This window comes from Lolium perenne, chromosome 2 (assembly GCF_019359855.2).
Source record: "Lolium perenne isolate Kyuss_39 chromosome 2, Kyuss_2.0, whole genome shotgun sequence".
NCBI classification, from domain to species: Eukaryota; Viridiplantae; Streptophyta; class Magnoliopsida; order Poales; family Poaceae; genus Lolium; species Lolium perenne.
Window position 1 is genome coordinate 40,619,291 of NC_067245.2, and position 17,816 is coordinate 40,637,106.

Consider the following 17,816-nt stretch of genomic DNA (forward strand, 5'->3'; position numbering starts at 1 on the left):
ATCAGCAAGATTAACATCCAAATAACAATTTTTCAATGGTGGCAAGTCAAGCATATTATAGATTTTCTTAGGCATAACGGAAATACTTGCACCAAGATCACATAAAGCATTACAATCAAAGTCATTGACCTTCATCTTAATTATGGGCTCCCAACCATCCTCTAACTTCCTAGGAATAGAAGTTTCGCGATTTAATTTATCTTCTCTAGCTTTTATAAGAGCATTTGTAATATGTTTCGTGAAAGCCAAATTTATAGCACTAGCATTAGGACTCTTAGCAAGTTTTTTTAAGAACTTTATAACTTCAGAGATGTGGCAATCATCAAAATCCAAACCATTATAATCTAAAGCAATGGGATCATTGTCCCCAAGGTTGGAAAAAATTTCAGCAGTTTTATCACAGGCAGTTTCAGCAGTTTTAGCAGTTTCCGGCATTTTTTCACGCTTTGCATTAGAAGTGGAAACATTGCCAAAACCAATTATTCCGGCAATTTATTTTACTATTTTACAATTAATAGTAGGAGGTGCAGCAACATGTGAAGCATTAGCATTACTAGTGGTGGTAATAGTCCAAACTTTAGCTATATTTTCTTCTTTAGCATTTTCTTCTCTTTCCCACCTAGCACGCAATTCGGCCATCAATCTTATATTCTCATCAATTCTAACTTGGATGGCATTTGCTGTAGTAACAATCTTATTATTATTATTTTCATTAGGCATAACTTTCGATTTCAAGAGATCAACATCAGCAGCAAGACTATCAACTTTAGAAGCAAGTATATCAATTTTCCCAAGCTTTTCTTCAACAGATTTGTTAAAAGCAGTTTGTGTACTAATAAATTCTTTAAGCATGGCTTCAAGTCCAGGGGGTGTGTTCCTATTATTGTTTTAAGAATTCCCATAAGAATTACCATAGCCGTTGCCATTATTATAAGGATATGGCCTATAGTTGTTACTAGAATTGTTCCGGTAAGCATTGTTGCTGAAATTATTATTTTTAATGAAGTTTACATCAACATGTTCTTCTTGGGCAACCAATGAAGCTAACGGAACATTATTAGGATCAACATTTGTCCTACCATTCACAAGCATAGACATAATAGCATCAATCTTATCACTCAAGGAAGAGGTTTCTTCGACAGAATTTACCTTCTTACCTTGTGGAGCTCTTTCTGTGTGCCATTCAGAGTAATTAATCATCATATTATCAAGAAGCTTTGTTGCGTCTCCTAGAGTGATGAACATAAAGGTACCTCTAGCAGCTGAATCCAATAGGTTCCGCGAAGAAAAATTCAGTCCTGCATAAAAGGTTTGGATGATCATCCAAGTAGTCAGTCCATGGTTTGGGCAGTTTTTAACCAAAAATTTCATTCTTTCCCATGCTTGTGCAACATGCTCACTATCCAATTGTTTAAAATTCATTATGCTACTTCTCAAAGATATAATTTTAGCAGGAGGATAATATCTACCAATAAAAGCATCCTTGCATTTAGTCCATGAATCAATACTATTCTTAGGCAGAGATAGCAACCAATCTTTAGCTCTTCCTCTTAATGAGAAAGGAAACAATTTTAATTTTATAATGTCACCATCTACATCCTTATACTTTTGCATTTCACATAATTCAGCAAAATTATTGAGATGGGCAGCAGCATCATCAGAACTAACACCAGAAAATTGCTCTCTCATAACAAGATTCAGTAAAGCAGGTTTAATTTCAAAGAATTCTGCTGTAGTAGCAGGTGGAGCAATAGGTGTGCATAAGAAATCATTATTATTTGTGGTTGTGAAGTCACACAACTTAGTATTTTCAGGAGTACCCATTTTAGCAGTAGTAAATAAAGCAAACTAGATAAAGTAAATGCAAGTAACTAATTTTTTTGTGTTTTTAATATGGAGAATGCAAACAAGATAGTAAATAAAGTAAAACTAGCAACTAATTTTTTTGTGTTTTTGTTTTAGTGCAGCAAACAAAGTAGTAAATAAAATAAAGCAAGACAAAAACAAAGTAAAGAGATTGGAGGTGGAGACTCCCCTTGCAGCGTGTCTTGATCTCCCCGGCAACGGCGCCAGAAATTTAGCTTGACACGCGTACAGCATGCGACCGTTGGGAACTCCAAGTGGAAGGTGTGATGCGTACAGCAGTAAGTTTCCCTCAGTTAGAAACCAAGGTTTATCGAACCAGTAGGAGTCAAGAAGCACGTTGAAGGTTGATGGCGGCGAAGTGTAGTGCGGCGCAACACCAGGGATTCCGGCGCCAACGTGGAACCTGCACAACACAACCAAATTACTTTGCCCCAACGTGACAGTGAGGTTGTCAATCTCACCGGCTTGCTGTAACAAAGAATTAGATGTATAGTTTGGATGATGATTGTTTGCAGAAAACAGTAGAACAAGTATTGCAGTAGATTGTATTTGATTAAAAGAATGGACCGGGGTCCACAGTTCACTAGAGGCGTCTCTCCGATAAGAATAAGCATGTTGGGTGAACAAATTACAGTTGGGCAATTGACAAATAAAGAGGGCATGACCATGCACATACATGATATGATGAGTATTGTGAGATTTAATTGAGCATTACGACAAAGTACATAGACCGCTATCCAGCATGCATCTATGCCTAAAAAGTCCACCTTCAGGTTATCATCCGAACCCCTTCTAGTATTAAGTTGCAAACAACAGACAATTGCATTAAGTATGGTGCGTAATGTAATCAACAACTACATTCTTAGACATAGCATCGATGTTTTATCCCTAGTGGCAACAGCACATCCACAACCTTAGAACTTTCATCACTTGTCCTGCATTTAATGGAGGCATGAACCCACTATCGAGCATAAATACTCCCTCTTGGAGTTAAGGGTAAAAACTTGGCCAGAGCCTCTACTAATAACGGAGAGCATGCAAGATCATAAACAACACATAGGTAATAGATTGATAATCAACATAACATAGTATTCTCTATCCATCGGATCCCAACAAACACAACATGTAGCATTACAGATAGATGATCTTGATCATGTTAGGCAGCTCACAAGATCCAACAATGAAGCACAATTAGGAGAAGATGACCATCTAGCTACTGCTATGGACCCATAGTCCAGGGGTGAACTACTCACTCATCACTCCGGAGGCGACCATGGCGGTGAAGAGTCCTCCGGGAGATGATTCCCCTCTCCGGCAGGGTGCCGGAGGCGATCTCCTGAATCCCCCGAGATGGGATTGGCGGCGGCGGCGTCTCTGGAAGGTTTTCCGTATCATGGCTCTCGGTACTGGGGGTTTCGCGACGAAGACCTTAAGTAGGCGGAAGGGCAGGTCAGGAGGCGTCACGGGGACCCCACACGCTAGGGCCACGCGGGCCCCCCTGGGCCGCGCCGCCCTAGTGTGGCGGCGCCCCGTGGCCCCACTTCGTCTCTCCCTCGGACTTCTGGAAGCTTCGTGCAAAAATAGGCCCCTGGGCGTTGATTTCGTCCAATTCCGAGAATATTTCCTACTAGGATTTCTGAAACCAAAAACAGCAGAAAACAGCAACTGGCTCTTCGGCATCTTGTTAATAGGTTAGTGCCGGAAAATGCATAAATATGACATAAAGTATGCATAAAACATGTAGGTATCATCAATAATGTGGCATGGAACATAAGAAATTATCGATACGTCGGAGACGTATCAGGCCTCTTGCTTTGCGGTCTCATAAAGAGCTGATTGGATCAAATCGGTTCCCTCTTGGAGTACTATGATTCGATCCCACAACTCTTTAGCGGAGTCTATGTCATTGACTTGATCAAGGAGCTTGCGGTTGATGCCACTCCTAATCTTGTCACGTGCGGAGGCGTTGAGTTGACGATTGTAGAATTCGGTGGAGGTCAACCGAATGGGATCTTGTGGCTCCCGATATCCATGAACAATGATCTCCCATAACTCCACGCTACAGCTGCGAATATGAGATTCCATAGAAGATTTCCAAAAAGGAAAGTGAGTTCCATCAAAATGGGGAACATTCCCACTATGGTTTATATGAGGCATGGGTGAAGTGTTTTTGAGATAGTCATGGTTGACTTCATGATAGCTCCCTAGGGAGGTCGAAGCCGTACTAGGGGGCCCGCTAGTCAAGTTCTTAAGCATGGCAGACATCTCTGCCATTTGGCTTTGTAGTTCATCCTCCTTTTTCTTCTTCTCGGCATCATATGCCAAGAATCTAGATTTCATCTCTTTATAACCGAAAGGTTAGAGTTTTCATCTAGACCCTCGAATAGTTTATCCATCTCACTCTTAAGGCGGTGAAGCCCTTAATAAGAGTCCAGGCTCTGATACCAATTGAAAGTATAGAGATGGTAAACCTAGAGGGGGGGTGAATAGGTTTCTACAGATTTTAATTCTTTCTTTGCAATATTAGGCTTTGCGGAATATAAAGGTGAGCCTAATGCAAACTAGGTGAAACAACCTATATGAGGATACAACTAACTCGAGCACGAAGGCTCTCTCAGGTAGTTAAATCACAAGTAAGGAGTTCGGTTAGAGATAACCGATAGCACGCGGAGACGAGGATGTATTCCCGTGTTCCCTTCCTTTGCAAGAAGGTACGTCACGTTTGGAGGGGTGGAGGTCCCACGAAGGATTCCCCACACCACGAAGGCTCACCCTATTCTCCGGAGCCTATCCCATAAAGGAATAGCTCACTCACTTGTGGTAGACTTTGAGGTAGCCTCCAAACCTTCACAATCTTGCCCGAAGCAAATCCACAGCCCGGATGCTTCCGGACTCCTCTTGCCCACCTAGGGTTTCCAAGGAACCCTAGGAAGCAAGCTTCTCAATGAATACAAGGGGGAATGAGATTTGGCTTGGTAGAACAGTAGATCGGGTCCTCCTCTAGCGATTCCCCAGAGGGATTTGAGTTTGGGTGGAGGAGGAGGGAGATCGGAGGCTTTTGGTGTTTCTAGTAATGGAGTAAGAGAGAGAGAGCTCAACAACAGTTTGTAGTGTAGTGCCTAACAGTTCTTAGGTAGGAGAAGGCCTATTTATAGTGTTCTTCGAAATATGACCGTTGGTCACTTGCCACCTCAGCTTTTCTCTCGACAAACCCGGTCAACCGGACCCCTGACTGGACGGTCCAGTCTGGAGGCCGGTCAGACCAGACCAGTGACCGGACCTGCCGGTTGTGACCGGATGGTAGACCGGATCCCGACCGGGGGACACTTTTCTTCGTCCAGGAGCTCCTCCGGTTGGCGCCCGGTTGGCGCCCGGTCGACCGGACCACACGCCAGGCTCGCCGGTCTGGAGGCCGGCTGACCGGGCGGCAAACCGGATCACTTAGGCGTTGGTTTGGAGCCCGGTTGGCGCCCGGTTGGCGCCCGTTCGACCGGACCGCACGCCGGACCAGCCGGTCTGGAGCCCGGTCCAACCGGGTGGCAGATCGGAATTCTGCTGTAGACCCCTTTTCGATTGTTGTTGAAGTGGGGGGGTCTCCTTTAGCCTTCTTGTTCCTTGATACACCATTTATGCCTCTTTGCCTAATACCTGAGATGATCCTTATAAACGTATTAGGTCAAATACTCTAGCATGGTGTCATTGTTACCAAAATAATGGATAAGGGTAAAATACCCTTACAAGAGACACCACTAGTGAACTGTGGACCCCGGTCCATTCTTTTACATCTGAAATACAATCTATTGCAATCATTGTTCTCTACTGTTCTTTGCAAACAAACATCATTCTCCACACCATACATTTAATCCTTTGTTTACAGCAAGCCGGTGAGATTGACAACCTCACTGTTAAGTTGGGGAAAAGTATTTTGATTGTGTTGTGCAGGTTCCACGTTGGCGCCGGAATCCCTGGTGTTGCGTCGCACTACACTCCTTCACCAACAACCTTCACGTGGCCTTCATCTCCTACTGGTTCGATAACCTTGGTTTCTTACTGAGGGAAAAACTTGCTGTTGTGCGCATCACACCTTCCTCTTGGGGTTCCCAACGGACGTGTGCATCACACGCCATCAAGACCTTTTTCTGGCGCCGTTTCCGGGGAGATCAAGACACGCTGCAAGGGGAGTCCTCTCACATCCAATCTCTTTACTTTGTTTATTGTCTTTCTTTACTTTATTTTATTTTCTGTCTTGTTTGCTTTCTTTATATCAAAAACACAAAAAAATAGTTACTTGCATTTACTTTATTTAATTCAGTTTGCTTTACTTATTTACAAGTGCTAAAATGGGTACTCCTGAGAACACTAAGTTGTGTGACTTCACTAGCACAAATAATAATGATTTCATATGCACCCCTATTGCTCCACCTGCTACTACAGCAGAATTTTATGAAATTAAACCTGTTTTACTAAATCTTGTTATGAGAGAGCAATTTTCTGGTGTTAGTACTGATGATGCTGCTGCCCATCTTAATAATTTTGTTGAACTTTGTGAAATGCAAAAGTATAAGGATGTTGATGGGGACATTATAAAACTGAAATCGTTTCCTTTCTCCTTAAGAGGAAGAGCTAAAGATTGGTTGCTATCCTTGCCTACGAATAGTATTGATTCATGGACTAAATGTAAAGATGCTTTCATTGGTAGATATTATCCTCCTGCTAAAATTATATCTTTGAGAAGTAGCATTATGAATTTTAAGCAATTGGATAATGAACATGTTGCCCAAGCATGGGAAAGAATGAAATCTTGGGTAAAGAATTGCCCTACCCATGGACTAACTACTTGGATGATCATCCTAACCTTTTATGCAGGATTAAAATTTTCTTCGAGGAACCTATTGGATTCAGCTGCTGGAGGTACTTTTATGTCCATCACTTTGGGTGCCGCAACAAAGCTTCTTGATGATATGATTATCAAATACTCTGAATGGCACACTGAAAGGACTCCACAAGGTAAGAAGGTAAATTCTGTTGAAGAAACCTCCTCCTTGAGTGATAAGATTGATGTTATTATGTCTATGCTTGTTAATGGTAGATCTAATGTTGATCCTAATAATGTTCCTTTAGCTTCATTGGTTGCTCAAGAAGAGCATGTTGATGTGAACTTCATTAAAAGTAATAATTTCAACAACAATGCTTATAGGAATAATTTTGGTAACAACAACTATATGCCATATCCTTCTAATAATGGTAATTCTTATGGTAGATCTGTTTTGCCTAGTGAGGAAAAGATGTTAGAAATTAAAAGAGCTACTAAGAGCTTTATGCAATCACAATATGAGCAAAATCAATTGTTTACTAAAACTATGAATGAACAATCTGCCTTGTTGAAAAATATAGGGAATCAACTTGAAAATTTGAATATGGAAATTTCTGGTTTGCAAACTAAGCTTTCAAATGCTGAAAACCGAATCTCATACATGTCTGAGTCACAAGCTTCTTTAATTAATAAAATGGCTGCTAAACCCGAGGATAATGATAACAAAATACTTACTACAACAAACGCTATCCAAGTTCGAATTAATGACAATATTAGAATGATGGCTGAATTGCATGCTAGGTGGGAAAGAGAAGAAAAACTTGCTAAAGAAAATAATGTAGTTAAAGTTTGGACAATTACCACCACTAGTAATGTTGATGCTTCACATGTTGCTAAACCTCCTCCTATCAATGGTAAAATAATTGGTGTTGGCAATGTTTCTACTCCTAATACAAAGCATGCAAAATTGCCTAAAACTGCTGAAACTGTTTGTGATATGAGTGCTGAAATTTTTCAGAATATTGGGGACAATGATCCCATTGCTTTAGATCATAATGGTTTTGATTTTGATAATTGTCATATCTCTGAAGTTATTAAGTTCTTGCAAAAACTTACTAGAAGTCCTAATGCTAGTGCTATAAATTTGGACTTTACAAAACATATTACAAATGCTCTCATTAAAGCTAGAGAAGAGAAATTAAAACTTGAAACTTCTATTCCTAGGAAGTTGGAAGATGGTTGGGAGCCCATCATTAAAATGAAAGTCAATGATTTCGATTGTAATGCTTTATGTGATCTTGGTGCAAGTATTTCTGTTATGCCTAAGAAACTCTATGATATGCTTGACTTTCCACCATTGAAATATTGTTATTTGGATGTTAATCATCGCTGATAATTCTATAAAGAAACCTTTGGGGAGGATTGATAATGTTCACATTACGGTTAACAATAACCTTGTCCCCGTTGATTTTGTTGTCTTGGATATTGAATGCAATGCATCTTGTCCTATTATTTTAGGAAGACCCTTTCTTCGAACTGTTGGTGCTATTATTGATATGAAAGAAGGAAATATTAAGGGATTTCTATTTTCGTGCCCCCGGTTCCTTAGTTGTGCTCAGTTTTCCCCAGCTCCTTAGTTTTTCCTCAGTTTTCCCCAAGACCTTGTCTGAAACCATCACAGGTGCTATAACGGCCGGTTGCCCGACGGTTGACCGTTATCTTCTGACTAGTGGGGCCACGTAGAGCCCGCAAAGACACGTCAGACCATCCATCTTTGTTTGACCGTAAGCATCGCTGTATCCCTGACCAAAACGCGCACGAGAGGGGCTTCGATATATCGAATGACAAGTGGGCCATGGCGCTGATACAAGGGGCAATACACGGGTAGGTGTCGAGGGCACTCCTCGCCAATGCCCTCCGATAGGGGCTTAGGGTTGATGGAATCCTGTAGGCTGACACGAGACATCGGTTCACAGACAAGCGGGGAGAGCGATTTACCCAGGTTCGGGGCCCTCGATGAGGTAAAACCCTTACGTCCTGCCTGTCTGTTCTTTGATTATGATGACAATGGGTTACAATGGGGTGCCGAATAGTTCGGCTGAGATCTAGTCGAGATTGCTATTGCTAGGGTTGCCTAGCTCTAAGCTTTTTCTGACTAAGATTGCTAAGATTGTTCGTTCCTCTCGGCAGCCCCTCTCCTGGCCTTTATATAGGAGGCCAGGTCTCAAGAGGCTTAACCGAGTACGACTAGATTTACAGTAGTTTAGATCCAATCTTTCCTTGTTTGTTCACTTCCTTGTCTTGCCCGTCAAGGAATCTTCTGGTACACCGACCTAGCGGCCCATCACGCCTTCAGGTATCTTCATGGGCCTCCAATTAGTCAATACCGGATAGGGCAACACTGGTTACTCGAAGGGCAATGCCCACATCAGTAGCCCCCGAGTGTCTAGCCGAAGATTATTCGGGTAGAGACTTAATGCATGTCTTCTTCTTGATATTCTTCTCCTTCATTGTCCTTGTTCATCTTGAATCTGCTTCACCTTCTTTTATCGGGTGCGCGTCAGCGCTCCCGATGGGAGTAGCCCCCGAGTCTAGGTACGGATGCTTGCAATCCGTGCGTAGACTCAAGTTGTTGTACTCGAATACTTTCCTCTGCCGAATTTTTCACAGATCTTCATAGGTCATCCGATATACTTTCTTTACGCAAAGGATAATGAGTAACGTGCCCAACTTTTGTTGGTTAACTACCGATGGTAAAACAACGTTACCCTACACAGAATCAAGTCCCCGGGCATGATCCTGGAGTGCAAAAAACTTTTAACGGGTGTGCACCACGTCTTCCCGATGGGAGTAATTATCGAGTCTGGGTACAGACTCAAACCTTCTTCCTTCGACTGCTTATTCTGTCAAGCCTTCTTTTTATCGGGTGCACGTCAGTGCTCCCGATGGGAGTAGCCCCCGAGTCTAGGTTCGGATGCTTGTAATCCGTGCGTAGACTCAAGTCCTTCATCCGATGACTTTTCATATTTCCTTCGAGTGCCTCTAGTTTTTTTTATGATGTCATTGATGACGTGTCACTGCTGCGGGCTGATCTGACGGGTCCTGACTTGACGGGCTTGCCCTAGCTCTGTGCAATCAGTTTTTTTAGGGCTTGTCCACTATACGCGTAACGATCGAGGTGGCTCCTCGATTTTCGCGCAATCATGGGCTTAGTGGGCCGTCAGTTCCTCCCCTTCCTCAAGCGCCACGTGCTTACTTAACTCTTAACTTCTCCTCAAAATCTCCAAAGGGCAAAAAATTCTCAATCTTCTCCACGGTTCCCGCAGTATCTCTTCATTCTCCCCCTTCTTCCTTCCTTCGCCATTGTCGCGCCGCCACCACAGCTTTTCCAATCTTCCTCAGATCCCACGATGGTGAAGAAGAAGAATCCTGCCGCCGCCGCTAGTTCCACCAGCGGAGGTGCCGCCGCCAAGTCCTCCTCTTCTCTTCCAAAGGGGAGCACTCCGAGCGCCACTCCCCCAGCTCCGGCGCCGCCAGCGCCGTCGAGCTCAATGGTCAAACCTGGGGACTGGGTAGCATCAACCGTCACCAAGCGTGACGAGAAGAGGTCCCGAAGCCTAGGATTGATATCCTCCGATGCGGGAGATGTGATCCTTCCAGGTGCGATTTCTCGGCCTGATCCTCCTGCTGGATTTACTGTGATGTTCTTATCTTTCCTTCACCGAGGCCTTTCGCTCCCCACTCATGGATTCCTCCTCCATCTCTTGTGGACGTATGAAATCCAATTATGGCAACTTACCCCCAACTCAATCCTCCATGTTGTTGTGTTCATCACCCTTTGCGAGGCGTTTTTGGGTATTGAACCTCATTTCGGGCTGTGGAAGAAGATCTTCTATGTGAAGAGATACAGCAGTAGTAATGGGTACTTTGTCACCGGAGGAGTAGGTTTTGTTGCTTGCTCAGAAGTCAATTACTTTAATTTCCCAATGAGAGAGTCCGTGCAAGGATGGAGGCTGAAATGGTTTTACGTCAAGGACTCCTCGTCACCCGAATGTCGGCTCCCTTGCTATGCCGATGTTTCTGAAGCCAAGCCCAAGAACTCTTGGAAGAATATTCTCTCAGCCGACGAAAGGGCTTCAGCCGAAGAATTATTTGCCAAATTCCTTCGAATCAAAGAGGCCGATGGTGAAACTATGATTGGTACAGAGGTGGCAGCGGTATTCCTGAAGCGCCGAGTTCAGCCAGTCATGGCCAGAGTTCACCCGATGTGGTTGTACTCAGGTCCAAAGGATGAAACCAGGATTAATGTTGCCGATCTATCAGAAAAGGAGTTGCTTGATGAAGTCTGTCGCCTTACTTCCTTTAACCAGGAAGATTCGATTCCATTGACCTCTTCTTATGCTCCCCTTGATGTTGATCATCCACCATCAGGGGTATTTTTCTTTCTTCACATCTCTACTATGCCTTTTTCCTTAGCCGACATAATTACCTATGTTCTTACTTGTCATTTTTCTTCGCTAGATCCCCATGGCTTCTGAAAATACACGTGATTCACGGGATGAACTTCTGAGGGGAGAGGCTCCTCAATCCCCGTAGATTTTCACACCACCGAGCAAACAGGTCTAGAGGATGAATATAATGGTCCGATGGATCTCGAAGTTGCCCACACTGACCTTCCCTCCTCAGCCAATAACACTTGTGTCGCAGATGGATCAGTGCGTAACGTCGACACTGATCGTGATACTTTTGTTGATGCAGCTGCGGAAGGGGCCAGAGCTTCTCCTACGAAGAGATCAACCGGCGGCTTTGCCGATGAAGATGATCTCTTCGACATGTAAGTAGTTCTTTTCTAAAAGTTATACTTTGCCTTTTTTACTTTTCACACCCCTTTTATAATCATAGTCAACCATTCACCTTTGCAGCGACGAGGGCTTTATCGAGCCTCCGCCTAAAAAGGCCAAATCTGATGCTGCCTCGCCAGTGGTGGTGGCTTCCGAAGGATCGGCTCCTAAGGCTGCCCCCATGGCTCAAGCATCGACTGCTTCTTCCCTTTCCAAAGGGAAGGATATTTCTCCAACCGCTGCCACCGCGACTCCTTTTTCTGTAAGTCCTCTTCTGATTGCAATACAGATTTCTTGGTGCGTGCCTTGTTTAATTGTTTTTTTCTCTCTTAAGGACTTGCGAGGCGTTATTTCTTCTCTGGAGGTTTTCGCCTCCCGATTCACTTCTCTAGAAGCTAACAAAGCTCGCCTGCAAGAGGAAGTCGAATCTTCTTCCTCGAAATTGGATGGCGCAGTCAAGATAGCTGCTGCGGCTCGCCAAGAGATTGATTCTCTGAAGGAGGAACTGGTCAGGCTGAAAGAGAAGCTGAAGGAGGAGGAAGCATCCAGGCTGGTGGCTGAGGCTCGAGCAGCCGAAAAGGATGAAGTCCTTCGTCAGTCTTCTTTGGCCTTGCTTGGTAATTTCTAACATACTTCTGTCGAATGACGTACTTATGGATTCAAACTTTTTGTCAATGACTGAATTTCTTCCTTCCTTTTTACTGCAGAGGCAGCGAACATCCCTGTCGATGCCCTGGAGAGAGTTCCAAATAACTCCCCAGCGAATGCTGTATCAACGATTCTTGCTTCTCACCAGCTTACACAAGAGCTTCTTGTGAAGGGGAAGGGTGCCCTGGCACGGATGCACTCGATGATCTTCCCCAAGATCAAGCAAGAGAAGACCCTGGGACAGCTGATCGATACCTTTGCGGTTGACACCAAGGAGGTCATCGAGGTATTCAAGCGTACATCGCGCACTTTTGGTGCTGTCCTTGCCTTCCAGCTTATGATGGGTTACGGCTTTAAGGGTGACATCGAGGAAATGACTAAGGGGCTTCCGAAAGAGCGAGACGGGCAGCTTGTTGATTTGAGCACATTTAAGGCGTCTGCTCTTACTTGTGCCCGTCAGCTCCTTGAACTGGTTTCATCAAGGAAGTCGTCGGCTAGACCCAGTTTATCGACTCAGACCCAGCTCCCTTGATTCTTGTAACAAACTTGTGCCTTGAGCTGATGCGAAACATTGTTCTGCCGCAAAACTTATGCTTGTAATAAACTCCGTGCTAGCAGTGTTGTTAGCATACTTTTGTCATGATATCACTTTCTTGCACTTCTCCCGATGGGAGTTATTTTGGATTTTCGGCTGTACCATATCCATCATCCTTTTATAACGGTATTTCCTGCAGGTCTTCCTAGTGCCCTCGTTTGTTGACGACTCGTCGGGTGCCCTTCCTGAAAGTGATCGGATCCAGCGTATGAAGGACCGGGTCATGCAGATGGAAAAGGACTTACGCAGCACTTATGCATTAGCTGCCATCGTCAATAAAAAGAGCGAGATTGCAGCTGACGTGGAGCGGTACATTCTTAGCGAGCTGCATAAGGCTACCGAAAGTTTAAACTGTAAGTTTCCTGATCCTTTTGCCTGTTTGCTAGCAACTTCTTGTCTAAGTTTTTACTGATTCTTTTGCCAGTCATAGCTTTGAACCACGCGGAAGAGAACAAGCGGATACACGAGCGAGTGCATGCTTTGACTCAGCTTTCCTCATCCGAAGAGATTTTCTGGCGGGAACACTCGAAGGCCTCGGCTGTCGTCAAATTTCAGGATCGAGTGCAACAGGTCCACCAGTTCTTCGACAAGTGCTACAAGGCTATGAGGGTAGTTTGGAAGACGATGTTTCCTTTGAATGCAGTTCCCCCTACTCTTTTGACTTTGATGTCTGAGTTTGGAAATGCCAAGAAGGTTCAGGAGCTAGTAAGATCTCAAGTTTTTGCAGGGGCCAAGTGTACGCTTGCCCTTGTGCTTGCTTGTTATCCTTCAGCTTGCTTGTTATCTAACGCCAATGCAACTGGTGATTTTGAAGAGCTGTACCCGAAGGTTTTAGCGCATGCCCATATAATTGTCGACAGGCTTGAGGAGGAGTCAAAGGTACCTGAGGAAAGGGAAACTCTGCAAGGGTGAAGGTGTAAAGTTACTTTTGTAAATTGTATTGGCTAGTACATCCGAGTGTTAGGATTGTTGAGCCGAAACTTTTTATCTGGTTAATACATGAATATGTACTTTTACCATGCCGTTGGCAAATATTCAAGGGAGCAAAGCTTAATTGCCCGTTGGATGTATGTGTACTAGTTGGTCAGCAAATCATTATGAGTGATCAGCTCATGTTGCAGGTTTTGCTAAACCTGTTGTATGCGCAACTTTGCTTTCAACCGATTGTAAATTTCGACAGTCATTCCCAAATATTTCAGGTGTAATGATTCTGCCGATGAGCCCGTTGCTCTCTGATATTTCCATAAGTGAAATATCGAGCGTGGGTTGTGTGTAAGTTTTCCAAACTCTTGCTTTGTACGGCACTCGTAGAGGCATCTGAAGCAGAGGGAAGGATTAATGTCCTTATTCTTCTTTGCAGTGCTTGTAGAGGCTTTTGCCCTGGGCGCTATCTTCTTCCGTGCGTTACGTTATGCCGTTACTTGGCGGCAGCACGGTCATAGATGCTTTAGATTACTGCAATACTTTAACAAGAATCGAAACTTAAGTGCTTATTGATAGGGTAAATATGAAACTAGAGGGCGAAAACAAGAGGCCCTGTGTAAAGTAAAGGGAAAAAAAATTAAAAACTAAGGGAGTGTTTTATCAAGGAAGGGGTTCTTCTCTTCTTCAGAAGCATCTTCCGATTTCTTCGTCATGCTGGTGGTTGCTGCAGCGCTGTTAATTTCGCCAGATGCCTGGGCAGCGATTGTTAGCATCTTGCCGCCTCCTACATCTTCTGCCAAAACTTTTTCCGCCGATGCTATTGCTGCTGGGGCTTCGGGAGCTGGCTTCTTCTTGATTTCCCTGTCGAGTTTTTCCTCCTTGATTTCTTGTATCGTCAACTTGGGCGGGGGGTCGACAGTCTCTCGCCGTGGCCCAAATTTTGAAGCAATCCTTTGAAAGTCACGATCACAATTGTCCGAGCGCGAGAAGCTTCCGTAGACTGTGATGTTTGTCCCATTGTTCCCTGGCATCTTCAGCTTGAGGTATGCATAGTGCGGCACAGCCATGAACTTGGCGTAAGCTGGTCTCCCGAGTATGGCGTGGTATTGTGATTCCCAGTTCACGACTTCAAACTTGACCTTTTCCTTCCTGAAATTGTCGGGTTTGCCGAAGACGACGTTCAGGTATGCTTTGCCTAGAGAATGCGCTGGCGAAGTAGGGAGTATCCCATGGAAGCGGGTGTATGAGTCTTCCAACATTCTCATGGTGATCCCCATACTTTGATTTGTGTCAAGGAATATCAGGTTGAGTCCACTTCCTCCATCCATAAAGACTTTGCTCATCTTGAACCCTCCTATCTGTACTTCGACCACTAGGGCGGCGTGCCCTGGTTTTGGTATAGTCATCGGGTGGTCCATTCGACTGAACGTGATTTCCTGAGACGACCACTCGACATATTCAGGAATGTTCGCCATAACACTTTCTGCCAGGTTAATTTCTCGGGTGAGCTTCTTCATCTCTCTCCTTGAAACGCCTGTCCTGTGGATCATACTCATTTGTCCACGTGGTGGTGGAAACGCCTCGCTGGGTTGATGAGGTTGAGCTTGCTGGACCTGATGTTGTGATGGGGGTGGCGGTGGTGGTGGTGGTAGCTGTTGCTGGCCTGCCTGCTGTATGAGTTTATGCATATCGAGGAACTGCCGACAGTCCCTGAGCAGGTGGCTAGACTTTACTTTACCATCTTTTGAATCGGTATACGAATGCAGGTAGCAAGGGGCGTTGATCTGTTCAGCGTAAGGTAATTCGGGAGTTCTATGTGGTCGTGGTTTATAGTTGCCACGGTTCCCAGAGTTGTTCCGATTACCGTCCTGTCGATCGTCTCGCCTGTCGTCGTACCGATCATCCTGCCGATCAGAGTAACCTGCGGCCACCAAGTTATTGTCATCGTAACTGCGGTTCTTCCTTCTCTTGTTCCGATCCCTTCGACCACCCGAATCATGCTTCGGCTGGTCATCCTCTTCGTAAATCACTTCTTGTTGTCGTGGCTTTCGGACGTTGTCTTCACCATCGGCCCAGCTGTTGGCGATTTCCATTAACTTGGTTATGGTTTTCGGCTTCTTGCGCCCAAGTTCTTCTATATAGCTTTCACGTCGGATGCCATCACTAAAAGCGTCGATTGCTCTGTCGACAGATACGTCTTCCGCAGCATTCATGAGTTTGGTGAACCTCCCGATATATGCGCGCATCGACTCCTTCTGCTTTTGCTGACAGTGCCGTAACTCCTCGATCCCGACGGGCCTTTTGTAGGTTGCTTGAAAGTTAGCGACAAAAGCTTCTACTAGGTCATCCCATGACTTGATGGAACCCTTCGGCAGCCCTCTGAGCCAGGCTCGTGCTGAGTCCTTTAGGTAAAGCTGCAGGCATTGCATTGCTGCTATCTGATTCCCTTTTTGCAGAATTACTGTCTGCAGATAATCCTCTATCCAGGATCTTGGCTCCTGCTGCCCATCATATTTGGCGGCGTCGGTAGGTGTAGGTTTGAACTTCTTGGGTGGCATCGCCTCCCGAATTTTGTAGCTCAAACAATCGGCTCCTCTAAGCTCGCCGTCGTTCTCCTGGGTCTCGTCCGAAGATTCACTGTCAAGTTCTTCTCTGATGGCGCGTCACCGCTTTGCTTTGTCGATCCTGCTCTGTGTGATTTCGTCTCGAGCGTCTTTTACGCGATGCTTTGACCCGCTGGCCTGCAGGGTCTTCTCTTTCGGTGGAACTAGATTATGTCCTAGTATCGCAAGACTTTCCAAAGCGCCACGGTGGGCCTGAGCCATGGATCCTTCGGGACGCTGGTTAATGAGGTATGCTGCGAGGTTGGCTGTTGCTCCCGCAACGGTTTTTGGCCGTGGCATGCCCGCGGTGTCCGTGGTTATAAAAGACTTGGTCAGGTTTGATGTTATCTCCCTTGAGTCATCTTCCGAAAGCCTGGACAGTCTCGATCGATGTTTGCCTCCTCCGTGGGTACTTCGAGAGGCACTTCCCTGCGAGCCCCTTCGACGCTCGCTGGACCGGTCTACCGCAGATAGGCGTCTCTCGAGGGTGGCTTGCTCCTTAGACAGGTGCTTGATGCGTGTGGTTGACACGTCCGTTGGGAATCCCAAGAGGAAGGTGTGATGCGCACAGCGGCAAGTTTCCCTCAGTAAGAAACCAAGGTTTAATCGAACCAGTAGGAGTCAAGAAGCACGTTGAAGGTTGATGGCGGCGGGATGTAGTGCGGCGCAACACCAGAGATTCCGGTGCCAACGTGGAACCTGCACAACACAACCAAAGTACTTTGCCCCAACGAAACAGTGAGGTTGTCAATCTCACCGGCTTGCTATAACAAAGGATTAACCGTATTGTGTGGAAGATGATTGTTTGCAGAAAACAGTAGAACAAGTATTGCAGTAGATTGTATTTCAGTATAGAGAATTGGACCGGGGTCCACAGTTCACTAGAGGTGTCTCTCCCATAAAATAAATAGCATGTTGGGTGAACAAATTACAGTTGGGCAATTGACAAATAAAGAGGGCATGACCATGCACATACATATTATGATGAGTATAGTGAGATTTAATTGGGCATTACGACAAAGTACATAGACCGCCATCCAACTGCATCTATGCCTAAAAAGTCCACCTTCAGGTTATCATCCGAACCCCCTCCAGTATTAAGTTGCAAAGCAACAGACAATTGCATTAAGTATGGTGCGTAATGTAATCAACAACTACATCCTTATACATAGCATCAATGTTTTATCCCTAGTGGCAACAGCACAACACAACCTTAGAACTTTCTCACACTTGTCCCGGTGTCAATGCAGGCATGAACCCACTATCGAGCATAAATACTCCCTCTTGGAGTTACAAGCATCTACTTGGCCAGAGCATCTACTAGTAACGGAGAGCATGCAAGATCATAAACAACACATAGATATAACTTTGATAATCAACATAACAAGTATTCTCTATTCATCGGATCCCAACAAACGCAACATATAGAATTACAGATAGATGATCTTGATCATGTTAGGCAGCTCACAAGATCCGACAATGAAGCACAATGGGGAGAAGACAACCATCTAGCTACTGCTATGGAC